The 19,741-nt window shown below is 34.1% G+C and overlaps 1 protein-coding gene across 1 annotated transcript in view; it reads right to left on the minus strand.

Annotated features, from left to right (window-relative positions):
• opn6a (opsin 6, group member a) overlaps positions 1-19,741 on the minus strand; it is a 39,893-nt gene that overhangs the window by 19,144 nt on the left and 1,008 nt on the right. The window lies entirely within an intron of this gene.

Raw genomic sequence — 19,741 nt, forward strand, 5'->3', positions numbered from 1 at the left:
ACCTTCAATAGTCACTCAAAACGTTATCTGTCCACAAAGCCTATAAAGAATTATTCTTAATATACAGTTCAAAATACTTCAGCTTGTTATTCTAATTAAGTGAGGGTCATTTTATCAGTAAAATATATACAATTCATTTTTTTTTTAAAGATTTCTATAAATGATTTAAATCATACTCGTTTCTACAATAATTATTTAAAAGTAATCCTATAGCTCCCTCTGGTGGCCATTATAGGTACTAAGAATTGCAAGCTTGATTTATAAGTTATGATAGTTTAAATTTTATGCTGGCTCTTGAAAGTGATAAAGCTATGAAACTTACTGTGCTTCTTTCAAATGAGGACCTCTACTTATATAAAAAATTATGAAGATTTAGAATGAAAAATTGTAAAGATATAGTAAAATAACTATTGTATTTTTTTATGTTACTTTAATAAATCTCTATGGCAAAACCATTTAAGCTATCCTAAACCCATTCACAATTTAACATCTCAGTATATAGGCATAATGTTGAAAAAGGAGTATGGAGTAGTATGAGTAGGAGTATGAATTCATTTGCAGGCTTTATCATAAATCCACAATAAAATTTCTGAGTTCTGTATCAATCTGTGTTGTTGTTTGTTTATTTTTATCTTTTATTTTTCATAGGAAGATAACTTACTCTCATTTTTAATAAATGTGCTTATAAACCAAGGACAAGCTATTTATAGCTGTATTTATAAACTGCTTACTACTGACTATTAATATTGGGACAAGGCTTTATAAAGCATGAACTGACTATTTAATAATGAGTGCAGTTATTATAAAGTGTTATCAATGAATTTGCTAATGTTAACAAATTAGACATTATTTTACAGTGTTATCAAATCCTTAAATGACTCATAAGCATTTGTGAAAGTTCTGCTTGCATTACAGCTTAGTATTGATCTGTGAGCTGAACAGATTTACTGTTACATCCATGAGATTATGTAAATTCAAATAAATATAATGTCACAGGATGTCATAGGTCAGCATCAAATGAGTTTGAAATTATTATTTGCAGCACAAATAAGGTCTTTTTAGGATTTTTAAAAATCCCTAAAACTGTCAGAAAAAGGTTAAGGCCTAAGCTATTTCTATGTGAGTGGCTAATTTTATTTTTGTTTTTATAATTGTAATACACAAACTATGAAATTATACAAAATGTATAAAAAGATAAATAAATAAATACGCACACATTAAAAAAGCAGCCAAGTCGAATGAGTTTCCTTTTTTATATAGATTAAAATTGAAGACAGAAACAAGTGGTAAATGTGGTCACTTTAATATTCAAATCCAGTAGATCCAGTTTATGTTCACGTGGCTGTTTTCGTTTATATTCGCCAAGCTATTATGTATTTTGAAATAATCTTGTCCGTGATGTGTTCGTTCGTACGACGAAAGGCAGAATCCTGCAGCTCCAGAGATACATGTTATTCTGCCAGTCGCGCTTTCAAATAGTCTTGCGCACTTAAACGGGTCACAAACACCTGCATTTAGCTCTTGTTGTGTTACAATGGGTTTATTGTGTGCATTTGTGGCAATAATTTATTTTAAAAAGCTCTTAAACAAGAATAAATTCGTTTGTTTTGAGCTGGACACTGTACGCGCTGATCGGAGGCGTGATTTCAGATAGGCAGCCACAAATATTTCATTTTCACACAAACAGTTCAAAAACATCTTAATTTAGCTCTTGGTGTGTTCTAATTGGTTGATTGTGTGATATCGCTGTAATAATTTATTTTTAAAAGCTTTAAAACAGGAATAAATTCGTTTTCTCTGAGCTCTTTACTCCAGACGCTCGTGATCACAGCGGTGATTAATCTCTCCTATTTCTCACATATCTCTGGCCAGAAATAATTTATCCATGAGCCCTGAACCGGTAATAATCAGATATGTTGGTTTAGCTTGTCAGTGTGAATTAAATCTAAGTATTTGTTTGTATTTTTAACCGATTTAAAAGTGAAAGTAAAAGTTCGGGAATTGAACCTGTAGGGGCGCTATTTCTCTCAGACAATGGAAGTCTGAAGCACATATACTCAAACAGAGGGACAGCGTGAGATGAGATGTCTGACAGTTTTTTAATTTTCTGTTATCCATACAGTGTTGTAAAGTCGTGAAACTATCCATATTTCCTCAGAATGACTTTTTCATCTGTATGAAAAAATTATTTGACGTGTTTGGAAGCTGCAATTTAAAAATACAATAATGATTCCCTTTGTAAGGTCATTTAAAAAAATCACCACGGCAAAACCATTCAAGCTATCCAAAATCCATTCACAATTTAAGTTCCTATCAGAAATACTGATGTGTGTTCAGAGTTTTGTGAAATTCTAAGTATGTTATTTGCCTCAAAATCACCTGAGAAGTATTCCAGTTTGACATGTTGCCACGGCAACAATTTTTTAGATATCAATATCCCCCTTGCAGATTTATATCGGCTGTGTTTTAACATTATTCTGATGAAGTTTGAAGCAAATCGAGTAATAATAAGATGCTGAATTCAAATCATTTTGAAAATGACACACTTCCTTCTGCCAGTTGGTGGCGCTATAACTTTGACTCCTAATAGTCACATATATGCGATCGACATTATACAACGAATAATCTGATGAAGTTTGATTAAAATCAGGAAATGTATGTGGATGGTATTAGACACTTCCTGTTTCTAATTTCTTGCCATAATTTCAACGCCTCGCCACGAGCAAACCGTTCGAGATATCAAAAATCCCCTGGCAATTTTTCATCCCCAGTGTCTTGAGATCATGTTGACCGAGTTTGGCGGCAATCGAGAAAAAAACCTATGACAAGTATTTCAAATTCCAGAGCATGCGCTTTTTACATAACTCTAAATAGCTGACTTCCTGTTGGGTGGAGCCTATGACATGCAATACGAAAGTTGTTCGGCACGATGAGATCTATATGTGTACTGAGTTTCATATGAATATGTGCAAGTATGTGTGAGCTATACATCAACATTTCTGACTGTGTTCCAGGGGGCGCCGTAGAGCCCCTGTGCCACGCCCGGGTCCCAGCCTCTGCAGGTTCCTAAAGGCCACAGATTCCAAAGTGTGCGCGAATTTTCAAGAGTTTTTGAGTATGTTAAGGACCCCAAAAGCCCCCACAACTTTGACGAAAAATTTGAATACTAAACCCTAAATAGCCAACTTCCTGTTGGGCGGAGCCTATGATATGCAATACAAAAGTTGTTTGGATTGATGAGATTTATATGTGTACCGAGTTTCATACGTCTACGAGCAAGAATGTATGATATATGGCCCTCCATATTCCAGGGGGCGCTGTAGAGCCCCTGTGCCACGCCCGTGTATCAGTCTCTGCCCGGCCCTAATGGCCGCAGGTTCCAATCTGTGTGCCAATTTTCAAGACTTTTTAAGCACGTTAAGGGCCCCAAAAGCCCCCGAGACGTTGGAAAAAAATAATAATAATAATAAATATAGCTGCAAGCAGCGATGGCGGGCTCAAGCCGCCAATGCCATCGCCACCCCGGTGGCATCAGGTAAACTGTGCCCAGCGGGCACATGCATTCACAATATCCCTCTGGCAGTGAGGTTTTAAAGGATATGGCAGTTAAAGGGTTAATCCGAATCATCTTGACTTTAAAATCACATTCACAGAACAATATATATATATATATATATATATATATATATATATATATATATAACTTTAGTAACACTTTACAATAAGATTTCATTTATAAACATTATGTTAACATGAACAATATTTATATAGCATTCATTCATGTCAGTTAATATTCCAAACTTAAACATTAAAACATTGTTTTATTGTGATTTTTTTCCAAGCACATTTTACCAATTCCTAACCATATAAATCTTAATAACTACCATTATTTTTTATTTAATCATTTATGAGTGCTATACAATAGTCCAGGAAAGCTGGAAGAGAAAAACTCCTCATATTCATGTGTGCAGAATTATTAGGCATGTTTTCTTTTACAGATGAAATGCGCTAAAATAGACTTTTAACTCAAACTGTAAGGTCGAAAATTATGAAATACCCATGAGAAATATCAAACACAAATGCAATACAGAAATGGATAAGTTAAGACTTGACCATTGTACAAAAATGCTGACTGGGTCATGAGGTCAGAAAAGAAGAAGAAAAAAGCAGGTCAAGAAGAACTGACAAAAAGAATTGCAAAATAATTAGTAATTAATGTGAAGATTAATTTTTAGTCAATTCTGCAAGACAGACTTTTCAGGAAAGGAGGTGGAATAAAAATGAGCTCCTAAATCTTAATCCTGGATTCTGGAAGATATATTCCTCAAACCATCGGACAAGAGAAGGTGGTGCTGGTCCTTCACGAGTCACTCTAATCTGTTCATAAAGCCTATATATAAAGACTTAATATATAGTATTTCACAATACTTCATGGTATTCTAATTAAATCATTTTTTGGGATCTTAAGTCTCTCAGAGCCTGACACCGAGTAATTCTGGAGACTCCAGGAAAGTGGCAGTTCTGTAAAATGTTGGCGCTGGAGACTAAATGCACCCTGATAGTTTCACACCTAATTCACTTAACACACACACACACACACACACACACACACATTACCCACAGTGACAGTGGGACTGAGTGACATCAGATGTATGATAGTTTTTTTTAATTTTCTATCATCCATATAGTGTTGTATAGTCATGAAACTATGGTCATGAGACCAGTCATTCTGAGGAAATATGCCTCAGAATGACTGGTCTTCTATGTGTACATTTTTTTTTTTAAGTGTTTAGAAGCTGCACTTTAAAAAAATAAAAAGACATTTACTGGTTCCTTTTTTACTATTATTTCAAAAAATCATCACGGCAAAACCATTCAAGCTATCCAAAATTCATTCACACCTATTCTGTAAGATTAATTCTTTAAACAGTGGTAAAAGAAGATGTGGTGCTGAACCTTCAAGAGTCACTCAAAACGTTATCTGTCCATAAAGCCTATAAATAATTATTCTTAATATACAGTTCAAAATACTTCAGCTTGTTATTCTAATTAAGTGAGGGTCATTTTATCAGTAAAATATATACAATTCATTTTTTTTTGAAAGATTTCTATAAATGATTTAAATCATACTCGTTTCTACAATAATTATTTAAAAGTAATCCTATAGCTCCCTCTGGTGGCCATTATAGGTACTAAGAATTGCAAGCTTGATTTATAAGTTATGATAGTTTAAATTTTATGCTGGCTCTTGAAAGTGATAAAGCTATGAAACTTACTGTGCTTCCTTCAAATGATGACTTCTACTTATATAAAAAAATATGAAGATTTAGAATGAAAAATTGTAAAGATATAGTAAAATAACTATTGTATTTTTTTATGTTACTTTAATAAATCTCTATGGCAAAACCATTTAAGCTATCCTAAACCCATTCACAATTTAACATCTCAGTATATAGGCATAATGTTGAAAAAGGAGTATGGAGTAGTATGAGTAGGAGTATGAATTCATTTGCAGGCTTTATCATAAATCCACAATAAAATTTCTGAGTTCTGTATCAATCTGTGTTGTTGTTTGTTTATTTTTATCTTTTATTTTTCATAGGAAGATAACTTACTCTCATTTTTAATAAATGTGCTTATAAACCAAGGACAAGCTATTTATAGCTGTATTTATAAACTGCTTACTACTGACTATTGATATTGGGACAAGGCTTTATAAAGCATGAACTGACTATTTAATAATGAGTGCAGTTATTATAAAGTGTTATCAATGAATTTGCTAATGTTAACAAATTAGACATTATTTTACAGTGTTATCAAATCCTTAAATGACTCATAAGCATTTGTGAAAGTTCTGCTTGCATTACAGCTTAGTATTGATCTGTGAGCTGAACAGATTTACTGTTACATCCATGAGATTATGTAAATTAAAATAAATATAATGTCACACGATGTCATAGGTCAGCATCAAATGAGTTTGAAATTATTATTTGCAGCACAAATAAGGTTTTTTTAGGATTTTTAAAAATCCCTAAAACTGTCAGAAAAAGGTTAAGGCCTAAGCTATTTCTATGTGAGTGGCTAATTTTATTTTTGTTTTTATAATTGTAATACACAAACTATGAAATTATACAAAATGTATAAAAAGATAAATAAATAAATACGCACACATTAAAAAAGCAGCCAAGTCGAATGAGTTTCCTTTTTTATATAGATTAAAATTGAAGACAGAAACAAGTGGTAAATGTGGTCACTTTAATATTCAAATCCAGTAGATCCAGTTTATGTTCACGTGGCTGTTTTCGTTTATATTCGCCAAGCTATTATGTATTTTGAAATAATCTTGTCCGTGATGTGTTCGTTCGTACGACGAAAGCCAGGATCCTGCAGCTCGAGAGATATATGTTATTCTGCCAGTCCCGCTTTCAAATAGTCTTGCACACTTAAACAGGTCAAAAACACCTGCATTTAGCTCTTGTTGTGTTACAATGGGTTTATTGTGTGCATTTGTGGTAATATTTTATTTAAAAAAGCTCTTAAACAAGAATAAATTCGTTTGTTTTGAGCTGGACACTGTACGCGCTGATCGGAGGCGGTGATTTCAGTTAGGCAGCCACAAATATTTCATTTTCACACAAACAGTTCAAAAACATCTTAATTTAGCTCTTGGTGTGTTCTAATTGGTTGATTGTGTGATATCGCTGTAATAATTTATTTTTAAAAGCTTTAAAACAGGAATAAATTCGTTTTTTCTGAGCTCTTTACTCCAGACTCTCGTGATCACAGCGGTGATTCATCTCTCCTATTTCTCACATATCTCTGGCCAGAAATAATTTATCCATGAGCCCTGAACCGGTAATAATCAGATATGTTGGTTTAGCTTGTCAGTGTGAATTAAATCTAAGTATTTGTTTGTATTTTTAACCGATTTAAAAGTGAAAGTAAAAGTTCGGGAATTGAACCTGTAGGGGCGCTATTTCTCTCAGACAATGGAAGTCTAAGCACACACACTCAAACAGAGGGACAGAGTGAGATGAGATGTCTGACAGTTTTTTAATTTTCTGTTATCCATACAGTGTTGTAAAGTCGTGAAACTATGCATATTTCCTCAGAATGACTTTTTCATCTGTATGAAAAAATTATTTGACGTGTTTGGAAGCTGCAATTTAAAAATACAATAATGATTCCCTTTGTAAGGTCATTTAAAAAAATCACCACGGCAAAACCATTCAAGCTATCCAAAATCCATTCACAATTTAAGTTCCTATCAGAAATACTGATGTGTGTTCAGAGTTTTGTGAAATTCTAAGTATGTTATATGCCTCAAAATCACCTGAGAAGTATTCCAGTTTGACATGTTGCCACGCCAACAATTTTTTAGATATCAATATCCCCCTTGCAGATTTATATCGGCTGTGTTTTAACATTATTCTGATGAAGTTTGAAGCAAATCGAGTAATAATAAGATGCTGAATTCAAATCATTTTGAAAATGACACACTTCCTTCTGCCAGTTGGTGGCGCTATAACTTTGACTCCTAATAGTCACATATATGCGATCGACATCATACAACGAATAATCTGATGAAGTTTGATTAAAATCAGGAAATGTATGTGGACGGTATTAGACACTTCCTGTTTCTCATTTCTCGCCATAATTTCAACGCCTCGCCACGATCAAACCGTTCGTGATATCAAAAATCCCCTGGCAATTTTTCATCCCCAGTGTGTTGAGATCATGTTGACCGAGTTTGGCGGCAATCGAGAAAAAAACCTATGACAAGTATTTCAAATTCCAGAGCATGCGCTTTTTACATAACTCTAAATAGCTGACTTCCTGATGGGCGGAGCCTATGACATGCAATACGAAAGTTGTTTGGCACGATGAGATCTATATGTGTATTGAGTTTCATATGAATATGTGCAAGTATGTGTGAGCTATACATCAACATTTCTGACTGTGTTCCAGGGGGCGCCATAGAGCCCCTGTGCCACGCCCGGGTCCCAGCCTCTGCAGGCTCCTAAAGGCCACAGATTCCAAAGTGTGCGCAAATTTTCAAGAGTTTTTGAGTATGTTAAGGACCCCAAAAGCCCCCACAACTTTGACGAAAAATTTGAATACTAAACCCTAAATAGCCAACTTCCTGTTGGGCGGAGCCTATGATATGCAATACAAAAGTTGTTTGGATTGATGAGATTTATATGTGTACCGAGTTTCATACGTCTACGAGCAAGAATGTATGATATATGGCCCTCCATATTCCAGGGGGCGCTGTAGAGCCCCTGTGCCACGCCCGTGTATCAGTCTCTGCCCGGCCCTAATGGCCGCAGGTTCCAATCTGTGTGCCAATTTTCAAGACTTTTTAAGCACGTTAAGGGCCCCAAAAGCCCCCGAGACGTTGGAAAAAAATAATAATAATAATAATAATAATAATAATAAAAAATAATCCTAAGGAAAACAATAGGCCTCTCGCCCTTTGGGCTTGAGCCCTAATAAAAAATAATCCTAAGGAAAACAATAGGCCTCTCGCCCTTTGGGCTTGAGCCCTAAATATAGCTGCAAGCAGCGATGGCGGGCTCAAGCCACCAGTGCCATCGCCACCCCGGTGGCATCAGGTAAACTGTGCCCAGCGGGCACATGCATTCACAATATCCCTCTGGCAGTGAGGTTTTAAAGGATAAGGCAGTTAAAGGGTTAATCCGAATCATCTAGACTTTAAAATCACATTCACAGAACAATATATATATATATATATAACTTTAGTAACACTTTACAATAAGATTCCATTCATAAACATTATGTTAACATGAACAATGTTTATATAGCATTCATTCACGTCAGTTAATATTCCAAACTTAAACATTGAAACATTGTTTTATTGTGATTTTTTTCCAAGCATTTTTTACCAATTCCAAACCATATCAATCTTAATAACTACCATTATTTTTTATTTAATCATTTATGAGTGCTATACAATAGTCCAGGAAAGCTGGAAGAGAAAAACAGGTCAAGAAGAACTGACAAAAAGAATTGCAAAATAATTAGGAAATAATGTGAAGATTAATTTTTAGTCAATTCTGCAAGACAGACTTTCAGGAAAGGAGGTGGAATAAAAATGAGCTCTTAAATCTTAATCCTGGATTCTGGAAGATATACTCCTCAAACCATCGAACAAGAGGAGGTGGTGCTGGTCCTTCACGAGTCACTCTAATCTGTTCATAAAGCCTATATATAAAGCCTTAATATATAGTATTTCACAATACTTCATGGTATTCTAATTAAATCATTTTTTGGGATCTTAAGTCTCTCAGAGCCGGACACCGAGTAATTCTGGAGACTCCAGGAAAGTGGCAGTTCTGTAAAATGTTGGCGCTGGAGACTAAATGCTCCCTGATAGTTTCACACCTAATTCACTTAACACACACACACACACACACACACACACACATTACCCACAGTGACAGTGGGACTGAGTGACATTAGATGTATGATAGTTTTTTTTATTTTCTATCATCCATATAGTGTTGTATAGTCATGAAACTATTGTCATGAGACCAGTCATTCTGAGGAAATATGCCTCAGAATGACTTGTCTTTTATGTGTACATTTTTTTTAATTGTTTAGAAGCTGCACTTTAAAAAAAATAAAAAGACATTTACTGGTTCCTTTTTTACTATTATTTCAAAAAATCACCACGACAAAACCATTCAAGCTATCCAAAATTCATTCACACCTGTTCTGTAAGATTAGTTCTTTAAACAGTGGTAAAAGAGGATGTGGTGCTGATCCTTCAAGAGTCACTCAAAACGTATCTGTCCATAAAGCCTATAAAGAATTATTCTTAATATACAGTTCACAATACTTCAGCTTGTTATTCTAATTAAGTGAGGGTCATTTTTATCAGTAAAATTCCTAAAATACATATTATTTTATTTGAAAGATTTCTATAAATTATTTAAATCATACTCGTTTCTACAATAATTATTTAAAAGTAATCCTATAGCTCCCTCTGGTGACCATTATTGGTACTAAGAATTGCAAGCTTGATTTATAAGTTATGATAGTTTTAATTTTAGGCTGGATCTTGAAAATGAAAAAGCTATGAAACTTACTGTGCTTCCTTCAAATGAGGACTTCTACTTATATAAAAAATTATGAAGAGTTAGAATGAAAAATTTTAAAGATATAGTAAAATAACTATTGTATTTTTTTATGTTACATTAATAAATCTCTATGGCAACACCATTTAAGCTATCCTAAACCCATTCACAATTTAACATCTCAGTATATTGGCATCATGTTGAAAAAGGAGTATGGAGTAGTATGAGGAGGAGTATGAATTCATTTACAGGCTGATTTTATCATAAATCCACAATAAAATTTATTTTTCTGTTCTGTATCAATCTGTGTTGTTGTTTGTTTATTTTTATCTTTTATTTTTCATAGGAAGATAACTGATCCTTTACTCTCCTTTTTAATAAATGTGCTTATAAACCAAAAACAAGCTATTTATAGCTGTATTTATAAACTGCTTACTACTGACTATTAATATTGGGACAAGGCTTTATAAAGCATGAACTGACTATTTACTTTTTGAGTTTGAAATTATTATTTGCAGCACAATTTAGGGTTTTTTAGGATTTTTAAAAATCCCTAAAACTGTCAGAAAAGGATAAGGCCTAAGATTTCTATGTGAGTGGCTACATTTATTTGTTTTATAACTATAATGCATAAACTATGAAATTATACAAAATGTATAAAAAAAGTACAACAGTCATTGTTTTCCAATGTTTTTTTTTTTTTTTTTTTGGATTTACATTTAAAAAAATTAGCCTACTGCAATCATTCTAAACAGCTTGAAGAAAACCTGTTAATATTTATTATAGACCACTGTAACTGTGTATAATCTAACAAACAAGTTTATTATGAAAAAAAAAGTGTGTACACCAGATAAATTGGACGATAAAGAAATTGCTAACAATAGTATAATAGAGCATTTTTTAGTTTTTTAGGCGTTTAGATGCAGATATGGACAAATCAAATGTAAAATAAAATGTAATTGATTTAATTAAATATAGATTAATTCTTGTTAGAGCAAAATAATAAATAAATAAATAAATACGTACACACATTAAAAAAGCAGCCAAGATGAATGAATTTCATTTTTTATATAGATTAAAATTGAAGACAGAAGCAGCTGGTATATGCGGTCACTTAATATTAAAATCCAGTAGATCCACTTCAGATATATTTCTCAACAGTTTATGTTCACGTGGCTGTTTTCGTTTATATTCGCCAAGCTATTATGTGTTTTGAAATAATCTTGTCCGTGATGTGTTCGTTCGTACGACGAAAGCCAGAATCCTGCAGCTCGAGAGATATATGTTATTCTGCCAGTCTCGCTTTCAAATAGTTTTGCGCACTTAAACGGGTCACAAACACCTGCATTTACCTCTTGATGTGTTACAATGGGTTTATTGTGTGCATTTGTGGTAATGTTTTATTTAAAAAAGCTCTTAAACAAGAATAAATTCGTTTGTTTTGAGCTCGACACTGTAAGCGCTGATCGGAGGCGTGATTTCAGATAGGCAGCCACAAATATTTCATTTTCACACAAACAGTTCAAAAACATCTGAATTTAGCTCTTGGTGTGTTCTAATTGGTTGATTGTGTGATATCGCTGTAATAATTTATTTTTAAAAGCTTTAAAACAGGAATAAATTCGTTTTTTCTGATCTCTTTACTCCAGACGCTCGTGGTCACAGCGGTGATTCATCTCTCCTATTTCTCACGTATCTCTGGCCAGAAATAATTTATCCATGAGCCCTGAACCGGTAATAATCAGATATGTTGGTTTAGCTTGTCAGTGTGAATTAAATCTAAGTATTTATTTGTATTTTTAACCGATTTAAAAGTGAAAGTAAAAGTCCGGTAATTGCACCTGTAGGGGCGCAATTTCTCTCAGACAATGGAAGTCTGAAGCACATATACTCAAACAGAGGGACAAAGTGAGATGAGATGTCTGAGAGTTTTTTAATTTTCTGTTATCCATACAGTGTTGTAAAGTCTTGAAACTATGCATATTTCCTCAGAATGACTTTTTCATCTGTATGAAAAAATTCTTTGACGTGTTTGGAAGCTGCATTTTAAAAATACAATAATGATTCCCTTTGTAAGGTAATTTCAAAAAATCACCACGGCAAAACCATTCAAGCTATCCAAAATCCATTCACAATTTAAGTTCCTATCAGAAATACTGATGTGTGTTCAGAGTTTTGTGAAATTCTAAGTATGGTATTTGCCTCAAAATCACCTGAGAAGTATTCCAGTTTGACATGTTGCCAGGCCAACAATTTTTTAGATATCAATATCCCCCTTGCAGATTTATATCGGCTGTGTTTTAACATTATTCTGATGAAGTTTGAAGCAAATCGAGTAATAATAAGATGCTGAATTCAAATCATTTTGAAAATGACACACTTCCTTCTGCCAGTTGGTGGCGCTATAACTTTGACTCCTAATAGTCACATATATGCGATCGACATCATACAACGAATAATCTGATGAAGTTTGATTAAAATCAGGAACTGTATGTGGATGGTATTAGACACTTCCTGTTTCTCATTTCTCGCCATAATTTCAACGCCTCGCCACGAGCAAACCGTTCGAGATATCAAAAATCCCCTGGCAATTTTTCATCCCCAGTGTCTTGAGATCATGTTGACCGAGTTTGGCGGCAATCGAGAAAAAAACCTATGACAAGTATTTCAAATTCCAGAGCATGCGCTTTTTACATAACTCTAAATAGCTGACTTCCTGTTGGGTGGAGCCTATGACATGCAATACGAAAGTTGTTCGGCACGATGAGATCTATATGTGTACTGAGTTTCATATGAATATGTGCAAGTATGTGTGAGCTATACATCAACATTTCTGACTGTGTTCCAGGGGGCGCCGTAGAGCCCCTGTGCCACGCCCGGGTCCCAGCCTCTGCAGGCTCCTAAAGGCCACAGATTCCAAAGTGTGCGCAAATTTTCAAGAGTTTTTGAGTATGTTAAGGACCCCAAAAGCCCCCACAACTTTGACGAAAAATTTGAATACTAAACCCTAAATAGCCAACTTCCTGTTGGGCGGAGCCTATGATATGCAATACAAAAGTTGTTTGGATTGATGAGATTTATATGTGTACCGAGTTTCATTCGTCTACGAGCAAGAATGTATGATATATGGCCCTCCATATTCCAGGGGGCGCTGTAGAGCCCCTGTGCCACGCCCGTGTATCAGTCTCTGCCCGGCCCTAATGGCCGCAGGTTCCAATCTGTGTGCCAATTTTCAAGACTTTTTAAGCACGTTAAGGGCCCCAAAAGCCCCCGAGACGTTGGAAAAAAATAATAATAATAATAATAATAATAATAAATATAGCTGCAAGCAGCGATGGCGGGCTCAAGCCACCAATGCCATCGCCACCCCCGGTGGCATCAGGTAAACTGTGCCCAGCGGGCACATGCATTCACAATATCCCTCTGGCAGTGAGGTTTTAAAGGATAAGGCAGTTAAAGGGTTAATCAGAATCATCAAGACTTTAAAATCACATTCACAGAACAATATATATAACTTTAGTGACACTTTACAATAATATTTCATTTCTAAACATTATGTTAACATGAACAATATTTATATAGCATTCATTCATGTCAGTTAATATTCCAAACTTAAACATTAAAACATTGTTTTTTTGTGATTTTTTTCCAAGCACATTTTACCAATTCCTAACCATATCAATCTTAATAACTACCATTATTTTTTATTTAATCATTTATGAGTGCTATACAATAGTCCAGGAAAGCTGGAAGAGAAAAACTCCTTATATTCATGTGTGCAGAATTATTGGGCATGTTTTCTTTTACAGATGAAATGCAATAAAAAAGAGTTTTAACTCAAACTGTTTTAACTCAAAGTCGAAAATTATGAAATACCCATGAGAAATATCAAACACAAATGCAATACAGAAATGGATAAGTTAAGACTTGACCATTGTAGAAAAATGCTGACTGGGTCATGAGGTCAGAAAAGAAGAAGAAGAAAAAAAAACAGGTCAAGAAGAACTGACAAAAATAATTGCAAAATAATTAGGAATTAATGTGAAGATTAATTTTTAGTCAATTCTGCAAGACAGACTTTCAGGAAAGGAGGTGGAATAAAAATGAGCTCCTAAATCTTAATCCCGGATTCTGGAAGATATATTCCTCAAACCATCTGACAAGAGGAGGTACTGATGGTCCTTCACGAGTCACTCTAATCTGTTCAAAAAGCCTATATATAAAGTCTTAATATATAGTATTTCACAATACTTCATGGTATTCTAATTAAATCATTTTTTGGAATCTTAGATCTCTCAGAACCTGACACATTGTAATTCTGAGACTCCAGGAAAGTGGCAGTTCTGTAAAATGTTGGCGCTGGAGACTAAATGCTCCCTGATAGTTTCACACCTAATTCACTTAACACACACACACACACACACACACACACACACACACACACACACACACACACACACACACACACACACACAGACACATTACCCACAGTGACAGAGGGACAGAGTGACATCAGATGTATGATAGTTTTTTAATTTTCTATCATCCATATAGTGTTGTATAGTCATGAAACCATGCATATTTCCTCAGAATGACTTGTCTTCTATGTGTACATTTTTTTGAAGTGTTTAGAAGCTGCACTTAAAAAAAGTAAAGACATTTACCGGTTACTTTTTTATTGTTATTTCAAAAAATCACCACGACAAGACCATTCAAGCCATTCAAAATTCATCCGCACCTGTAATGTTAGATACATTCTTTAAACAGTGGTAAAAGAGGATGTGGTGCTGATCCTTCAAGAGTCACTCAAAACGTATTTGTCCATAAAGCCTATAAAGAATTATTCTTAATATACAGTTCACAATACTTCAGCTTGTTATTCTAATTAAGTGAGGGTCATTTTATCAGTAAAATACATAAAATTCATATTATTTTTCTTTGAAAGATTTCTATAAATGATTTAAATCATACTTGTTTCTACAATAATTATTTAAAAGTAATCCTATAGCGCCATCTGGTGGCCATTATTGGTACTAAGAATTGCAAGCTTGATTTATATGTTATGATAGTTTTAATTTTATGCTGGCTCTTGAAAATGATAAAGCTATGAAACTTACTGTGCTTCCTTCAAATGATGACTTCTACGTATATAAAAAATTATGAAGAGTTGGAATTAAAAATTTTAAAGATATAGTAAAATAACTATTGTATTTTTTTTAATGTTACTTTAATAAATCGCTATGGCCACACCATTTAAGGTATCCTAAACCCATTCGAGATTTAACATCTTCAGTATATTGGCTTCATGTTAAAAAAGTTTGGTGTGAACTACTTGTGTCTTCTTGGAGGAGTATGAATTCATTTACAGGCTGAGTTTATCATAAATCCACAATAACATTTCTGAGTTCTGTATCAATCTGTGTTGTTTGTTTATTTTTTTTTATTTATTTTTTTTCATAGGAAGATAACTGACCCTTTATTCTCCTTTTTAATAAATGTGCTCATAAACCAAGAACAAGCTATTTATAGCTGTATTTATAAACTGCTTACTACTGACCATTAATATTGGGACAAGGCTTTATAAAGCATGAACTGACTATTTACTAATGAGTGCAGTTATTATAAAGTGTTATCAATGCATTTGCTAATGTTAACAAATTAGACATTATTTTACAGTGTTATCAAATCCCTTAAATGATTTTTAAGTGTTTTGTAATGATTTTATTGACCTACAAGCATTTGTGAAAGTTCTGCTTGCATTACAGCTTAGTCTTGATCTGTGAGCTGAACAGATTTACTGTTACATCCATGAGATTATGTAAATTCAAATAAATATCATGTCACAGGATGTCAGAGGTCAGTATCAAATTAGTTTGAAATTATTATTTGCAGCACAAATAAGGTTTTTTAGGATTTTTAAAAATCCCTAAAACTGTCAGAAAAGGATAAGGCCTAAGATTTCTATGTGAGTGGCTAAATTTGTTTGTTTTTATAACTATAATGCATAAACTATGAAACTATACAAAATGTATAAAAAAGTACAAGTTATTGTTTTCCAATATTTTTTTTTTTATTTTTATTTTTTTTTTGGATTTACATTTTAAAAAATTAGCCTAAGGCAATCATTTTAAACAGCTTGAATAAAACCTGTCAATATTTATTATAGACCACTATAACTGTGTATAATCTAACAAACAAGTTTATTATGAAAATAAAAGCGTGTACACCGGATAAATTGGACGATAAAGAAATTGCTAACAATAGTATACAATAGTTTTTAGGCGTTTAGATGCAGAAATGGAAAAATAAAATGTAAAATAAAATGTAATTGATTTAATTAAATATAGATTAAGTCTTGTTAGAGCAAAATAATAAATAGATACGTACACACATTAAACAAGCAGCCAAGATGAATGAGTTTAATTTTTTATATAGATTAAAATTGAAGACAGAAGCAGCTGGTATATGCCGTCACTTAATATTAAATTCCAGTAGATCCACTTTAGATTTATTTCTCAACAGTTTATGTTCACGTGGCTGTTTTCGTTTATATTAGCCAAGCTATTATGTATTTTGAAATAATCTTGTCCGTGATGTATTCGTTCTTACGACGAAAGGCAGAATCCTGCAGCTCGAGAGATATATGTTATTCTGCCAGTCGCGCTTTCAAATAGTCTTGCACACTTAAACGGGTCACAAAAGACCTGCATTTAGCTCGTGTTGTGTTATAATGGATGTATTGTGTGCATTTATGGCAATAATTTATTTTAAAAAGCTCTTAAACAAGAATAAATTCGTTAGTTTTGAACTTGTGACACTGTGCGCGCTGATCAGAGGCAGTGATTTCAGATATAGGCAGCCGCGAATATATCATTTTCACACAAACAGTTCAAAAACATCTTAATTTAGCTCTTGGTGTGCTCTAATTGGTGAATTGTGTGATATCGCTGCAATACTTTATTTTTAAAAGCTTTAAAACAGGAATAAATTCGTTTTTTCTGAGCTCTTTACTCCAGACGCTCGTGGTCACAGCGGTGATTCATCTCTCCTATTTCTCACGTATCTCTGGCCAGAAATAATTTATCCATGAGCCCTGAACCGGTAATAATCATATATGTTGGTTTAGCTTGTCAGTGTGAATTAAATCTAAGTATTTATTTGTATTTTAACCGATTTAAAAATGAAACTAAAAGAGAGTCTCCTCCCTTTCAGTCGAATTTCCCTTTCAGGAATTGAACCTGTAGGGGCGCATTTTCTCTCAGACAATGTAAGTCTCAGCACATAATACTCAAACAGAGGGACAGAGTGAGATGAGATGTCTGACAGTTTTTTAATTTTCTGTTATCCATACAGTGTTGTAAAGTCGTGAAACTATCCATATTTACTCAGAATAACTTTTTTTCTGTATGAAAAAAGGTTTTGAAGTGTTTGGAATTTAAAAATGCAGGAAAATTAATAGTTCCATCTTTATTGTCATTTAAAAAAATCACCACGACAAAACCATCCAAGCTATCCAAAACCCATTCACAATTTAAGTTCCTCAATGTTTTTTCAACATGTACACCAAGTTTGGTGTGTATAGTGTTACTCTCCTCTGAGCAGTATGCATTAATTCACAGCTAAATGTAAAGAACAATCCACATTCAAATCAAAATAGCCGACTTCCTGTTGGTTGTAGCTGATGACTGTGAATTAGAAAGTTGTCCGTCTTGATAAGAACAATTTTTGTACTGAGTTTGGTGTCTGTAGCTAAAACTAACCCCCTCACTTTTGACAAAAGGTGGCGCTATAGAGTGCCTCTTCCACGCCCTCTTATGAACTTTTGCCAGTGTCTAGCTGTCACTAATACTGATATGTGTTCTGAGTTTGATGAAATTCTAAGCATGTTATATGCCTCAAAATCACCTGAGAAGTATTCCAGTTTGACATGTTGCCACGGCAACAATATTTTTAGATATCAATATCCCCCCAGCAGATTTATATCGGCTGTGTTTTAACATTATTCTGATGAAGTTTGAAGCAAATCGAGTAAAAATAAGATGCTGAATTCAAAGCATTTTGAAAATGACACACTTCCTGCTGCCAGTTGGTGGCGCTATAACTTTGACTCCTAATAGTCACATATATGCGATCGACATCATACAATGAATAATCTGATGAAGTTTGATTAAAATTAGGAAATGTATGTGGATGGTATTAGACACTTCCTGTTTCTCAATTCTCGCCATAAATTAAACGCCTCGCCACGAGCAAACCGTTCGAGATATCAAAAATCCCCTGGCAATTTTTCATCCCCAATGTCTTGAGATCATGTTGACCGAGTTTGGTGGCAATCGAGTAAAAAACCTATGACAAGTATATCAAATTCCAGAGCATGCGCTTTTTACATAACTCTAAATAGCTGACTTCCTGTTGGGCGGAGCCTATGACATGCAATACGCAAGTTGTTCGGCACGATGAGATCTATATGTGTACTGAGTTTCATATTAATACGTGTAAGTATGTGTGAGCTATACATCAATATTAATGACTGTGTTCCAGGGGGCGCCGTAGAGCCCCTGTGCCACGCCCGGGTCCCAACCTCTGCAGGCTCCTAAAGGCCACAGATCCAGAGGTGTGTGCAAATTTCCAAGAGTTTTTGAGTATGTTAAGGACTCCAAAAGCCCCCACAACTTTGACGACAAATATGAATAATAAACCCTAAATAGCCAACTTCCTGTTGGGCGGAGCCTATGATATGCAATACGAAAGTTGTTTGTATTGATGAGTTCTATATGTGTACCGAGTTTCGTATGTCTACGTACAAGTATGTATGATATATGGCCCTCCATATTCCAGGGGGCGCTGTAGAGCCCCTGTGCCACGCCCGTGTATCAGTCTCTGCCCGGCCCTAATGGCCGCAGGTTCCAATGTGTGTGCCAATTTTCAAGACTTTTTAAGCATGTTAAGGGCCCCAAAAGCCCCCGTAACGTTAGAAAAAAATAATAATAATAATAATAATAATAATAATAATAAAAAATAATCCTAAGGAAAACAATAGGGCTCTCGCCCTCCAGGCTTGAGCCCTAATAATAAAAAATAATCCTAAGGAAAACAATAGGCCTCTCGCCCTTTGGGCTTGAGCCCTAATAATAATAATAATAATAACAAATAATCCTAAGGAAAACAATAGGGCTCTCGCCCTCCAGGCTTGAGCCCTAATAACAAGAATAATCCTTAGAAGAACAATAGGGCTCTTCGCCCCTTCGGGCTTGAGCCCTAATAAGCACTTGATGCCTGTTTCTATTATGTCATAATCATATTACAATAACCATCTTTTGTTGTTGTCAAAAACACTTTAATACCCTTAAAACCTGATCAAATGACCTGAGAATTGAAACCAATGCTTATGTCAAGCTGTCAGCTTTCTAGACAAAATACAAGTAGATTTAAGGTACATTTTCTATAGTATGCTTAAAACTAGATAAAATTACCTTAGAATCAAAATTAACATGTTTTTTAGAGAATATACCTTGAATCCACTTGTATTTTGTCAGTAAAGGTGACTTGACAAAATACAAGTAGATTAAATGTATATATCTATTTAATCCGTAAGATTATATAAAATTATCTGAAAATGAAATGAACACCTTTTAAGTGAA

The sequence above is a fragment of the Carassius gibelio genome, chromosome B11 (assembly GCF_023724105.1).
Source record: "Carassius gibelio isolate Cgi1373 ecotype wild population from Czech Republic chromosome B11, carGib1.2-hapl.c, whole genome shotgun sequence".
Classification (NCBI taxonomy): Eukaryota; Metazoa; Chordata; class Actinopteri; order Cypriniformes; family Cyprinidae; genus Carassius; species Carassius gibelio.